Below are 5,091 nucleotides of genomic sequence, written 5' to 3'. Positions count from 1 at the left end.
ATTTACTGGTCAATTTCCCAGAAGGAAAAGATACACTGTAACCGTGGCAACAATAGTCATTAAAGTACATTGTACATATTGGATGGAGTACATACTGAAAAGTTCAAATTAGCTAATGTACGTTTTTGTAAACTTGATTTGGTAGCTATCAAAGGATAATCAATCAAAATGTTGTAGTGGAAATTTCATGGCATACCACTCCTCCTGCCGGAAGATGTCCTGGCTCAGCTCCAGCACAATCTTGACCCTAGTGAGGATAAGAAGCTCGGATCACGGATGGATGCATGGATAGATGGATGGATGGAGCATCTCTTAGCAGTGTCAGTGTTTGTTACTCATTGATGGGTATCATACGAAATGCTGGTCCATATTTCTCTATTCTTTTTAATCACTTATTGAACTTGCCTTGGGGAATGACCCAGTTTTGATTGACCAATGTGTCATTGTGTCTTTGTGAAGCCTCTTGCTTGTCTACACCCATTGTTGTTACGTCACCCACATGTTCCACTGAAAAATAAAATAAAATAAAGTTAAATAAACACGAAAAAAATGCAAGTGAGAAATACATAGAAGAAGCATGAGATGGGACCAGAAGGAATTGCATGCCAGAAGATCACATCTGGGGTCATCACCAATGGTTGTCGCTCCGTGTGTGATCAAATTTATTGTTATCTCTCATTGGACAATCAGTTGGTCAATGTTAAATTCAGATTATTTTTCTTTTTCACACATCGCGCTCCCAAAAACACAATAATTGAACGTAGTTATTTTTTTATGGGATTTGATGTTTTTCCATTTAGGTATTAATATATATTTTTTTAATTTTTATCAAATAATTTTGTACAAGAAAGTTGTTTGTACACATTTCCTTTCCTCACTTAAGGAGATCCAGATGTAGTGATTAATCAGAGATCTTTTTTCTTCCCATTTTCAAAAACTGCTATATGTTATGCTATGATTAGAATTGGGTAAATTCTGATAAGAAAATCACATCTTAAAATAATAAGGCCAGCTTGACAAAAAAGCGCTTTGAGAATTAATTTCTTCTTGTAGTAGAACTGAACAGCATCTGTAAAAAAAAAAAACAGTTTCACAGTCATTTTCAAAGGTAACATCATTCATGCAGATAAACTGTGTGATTGACTTCCTGTTTTGTCATTGTTTGAAGCCTTATCATCCCCTTGCCATAGTGCAACGTCCATGACGAACCACCTCTACTGCTTATGCGCTGAACACCTCGTGGGTAATCATAAAATACATTGTTAAGACTAGATGGCCTACCTGTTCTACGACCTGTCAGTTGAAATAATCTTCTGTCATCATTGGACTAATGTAATGGACTGCAATCCTCTGAACCGTTTGAGGAAGCAATATTCTCAGTGATGAGTCTATCTTCAAAGAAAGACTCGACACCTTAAATCCTCATCATTTTCCCCTCATCAATCTTACTATTCCTTGAGCTGCAGTGTTGGTCCCTTTTGAAGGGATTGGGGAGACAATGTCAATTGCTTCCAACAAAGTGTTTGTAAAATTGAGGGGAAAAAAAGTTGGCATGATGGAAGCACCGCTTTACCAATGATACCAATGGCTCATCATAATCCTCTGATAGTTGGAATCGCATTAGCCTTGGGTAAGTGAGTTAGAATAAAAAGGGATCCGGTTATATTTCTTTGACTTGACATTAGAGACTGTTGACACGACTATCCTACGGTCTATCATATCTGTCCCTCCTTTATAGTCTCTACCACACATATTTACAATCATTGCATCTTCATGAATTATCTATTTGACAAGGTGAATTAATAATTTTGTTCACACCACATGTGATTTTCATTGTCTGTGTTTCACATTGAAGACATTTGCTATTTTCCAGAGTCGTTGGTTAGTGCTAACTATGTGCGCGGCCATTTTTTCATGAGCGCAGAACTTTTCCACCCCGCGCAGGGTTATTGAACACATGAATGAAATGTTTTAACAATCCCTGCGGTCATATTTCTGTTGACTTCATCTTTATTTCTGTTCACAAGGATAAACTCGGCTCAATATACTCATCTGATCATATTCACCTCAATGTATTGCAATTGTTTTTTCCAATGATTCGTTTGCCGTGCCAAAAATGATTTTTGGCAACAATGCGCCATCTCGGTAAGAATTTACTGAGGGGGGTACCACCATATTTTGTAAAGTAGATCTTTAAGATCCACCAACAAAGTACCTTATTATCTTGACATATTTACCTTTATTACTATTGTTTCCTGTCAAAACCCAAATCGCCAATGATTATGAATCTGCATTAAAGAGCTTACATTCCAAATGCATCCAAAAATAGGGACAGAATTCATCCATTTCTGGTTGATACATAAGGCGTTGGGTGCGAGAGAGTGCCACAGAGAGAGTGACACAGTGGAGGCCAGTGGGAGTCGTAGAGCAACGGGCCGAGGTGCTCCATATCTCCTTGATTTCAAATGGCGATTCACAGCATCATTTTCTCTTGAGTTTTCTATCTGATGTATTCACCACATCGGTTAATTACACATGAATATTCCCAGCACCTCATTAGCGCATTATTCAACCTTATAGTTTTATATCTCAAGCATTAACATCATTGAGGTTTTTTCATATTTCCAGTCATATGTCAGTTGGGCTCAACACTTACTACCCATGTGTCTGTATTATCTATACACACTGGATGTGGAAATCTACTATTCATCAACATTACTCATGGGTCTGGTTAAGTAGCAGTATACAGGTGCTTGAAATAAACTCAAGGATCTCTGAGTTAAGGGGGGATGTTTTTAGTGAGGACCAGTAACGAACATTAAGCAGAAGAACAACTATCTAACTAACAATCACTGCACTTTAAATCCTGGTGTTGATGTGTGCTTTTTTCTGGGAAAGTTACAATATACACACTTTGGGTGCGTGCTCTTTGTGCATTCCTGTTGTGGAAGTGAGTGTGTAGGGCTGACGTGTCAAATTCAGTCCCGCGGGCCAAATTTGGCCCGAAGTACAATTAGATTTGTCCCGCGAGATGATTTCAAGTATGTATGACATCTGGCCCACCGGCCCGTGATACAGTGCACGTACCGCTACAGGTGCCTACACATTAAACGTATCAAGCACTAGGTGGCGTCAGCGCAGTCATTCCTTGTGTATGTGTGATGTCTGCGGCAGTGCGCAAGTGCAGCAGCAGTGCAGAAGTGTCTGTTTTGATTGCCGAAAATGTTGCGGCATTGGCGATACTCTGGGCTCGAAGTGTCGGCATTTATGCCCGACGATTTGCCGACTTTGAAGCCCTAAAATGTAGATTTGAACTTTTTAGCAATCCCTTTATGGTTGATGTGAATAATGCACCAATTTCCAAATGAAGCTTATTGAGCTGCATCATGACACGCTCAAGTCAAAATATGACTCTGTCCGTGCTGCGCAATTTCCACCTTACCTCCCTGACACAGTGCCCGAACTCCGTGCCCAAGCTGCACAATTACTCTCTATGTTCGGGAGCACATATCTGTGCGAGCAATTGTTTTCGTTATTGAAGATGAACAAAACATCACATAGGAGTCGTCTCATCACCGATGACCACATTTAATGGGTCTGTGCAGAGCTTGACTCCAGAAATTGACGCACTTGCATGTCAAAAGTGATGCCAAGTATCTGGCTTGGACCCATGTGCGTCATCAGAAAAGTGAAAAAAAAAAAAAATATTTTAAAAAAATAAATATTTTATTCTCTGATGGCATGGTCTGTTCTAAGTTGAAAGACATATTTTTCAGGTGTTGGCCTTGATGGTCTGTGATGAAAGGATTTAAAGGACTACCGACACTGCCAGATAAGTTGCGTCCATAATTGTAAAATCACTTTAAATGACTTCTACTGACCGCATTTTACAAAGAATGTTCATGCATCCTTGTTTTCGAGTTGATGTCGATGCCGGAAGTGACGTCACATTCGGTACGCCCCTGACCGAGAAAGCGACACACGCATTTTGGGTACTTTTTTCATCTGAAAACACAGTGTTGATCGCGAAATTAGAAGGAAAACTACATAAATAACGTGATGGTGAATAGTTGTGTGGCAGCGATATGCTGTAACACGCATAAAGGTGTAAGTTTACACAAATTCCCAGCGGACAAACCAGCCATTTCCAACAGACCAGAGCAGTATAGCGCCAGCCGAGGCGAGCGAGGACGCTAACCAGAATTAGAGATTCAGCGCTTGGATAGCGGAAGTCTGATGCATGCATTTGATGTTTACTCATTTAGTCACACTGCATGCTAACTGTGAGCTCACCTGGTGAAAGAGAGCAATCGGCATATTGGTGGAGCAAACCGATCGGACAAACATACACTTTCCACCGTGTCATTTTTTACTCTGTAGCGCTGTCGAGCTCTCTCTCGTCTCAACATCTCTGATGTTCGTGTGCTACTCAAATATTGCTAACCCTTCTCCTTTTTTGTGTGTGCGTAAAACCCTCTGTCTTCTACCACGGATTTTAACCAATCACCAGCGGCTTTAACCAAAGGTCGGCTCTCATATGCGGCTCCATATACTGGATGAAAGGCCGCTGTGGAGGGCCTTTATTCCCTTGTAGTTCCTTTAGTCTGTACAAATATTTACCGGTACAGAATTTAAAAGATATTAAAACTGTGTCATTCGTCTTCTTCCAGTTAAAGATTGATTTTTTATACTGAAAAATTAAGAAACATTCCTTAAAGAGTCAGTCGTGAAATTTCCCAAAGGTTGGAGGACCCATATTTCTGACTCAAGGGACAAATATCTCAATTTTTAAAAAATAGGTGACACATATCTCCAAGACTTATAGCTTGTGTGTGTGTAATAGTTGAGCATACAATTATGTGGGTTTATGTCTGAAATTGGAGCAAGCCCTCCTAAATTCACGTTGAACCTGATTCAATTCAAACTATGTCAAAAATACAGTTTAGAATTGTGAGTCGTGGTGCAGTGACACACTCGCCTACATATATATATATATATATATATATATATATATATATATATATATATATATATATATATATATATATATATATATATATATATATATATATATATATATATATATATATA

Source organism: Hippocampus bargibanti, linkage group LG04, assembly GCF_051943395.1.
Source record: "Hippocampus bargibanti isolate YZ-2025 linkage group LG04, ASM5194339v1, whole genome shotgun sequence".
Classification (NCBI taxonomy): Eukaryota; Metazoa; Chordata; class Actinopteri; order Syngnathiformes; family Syngnathidae; genus Hippocampus; species Hippocampus bargibanti.
This window is presented reverse-complemented; position numbering follows the sequence as displayed.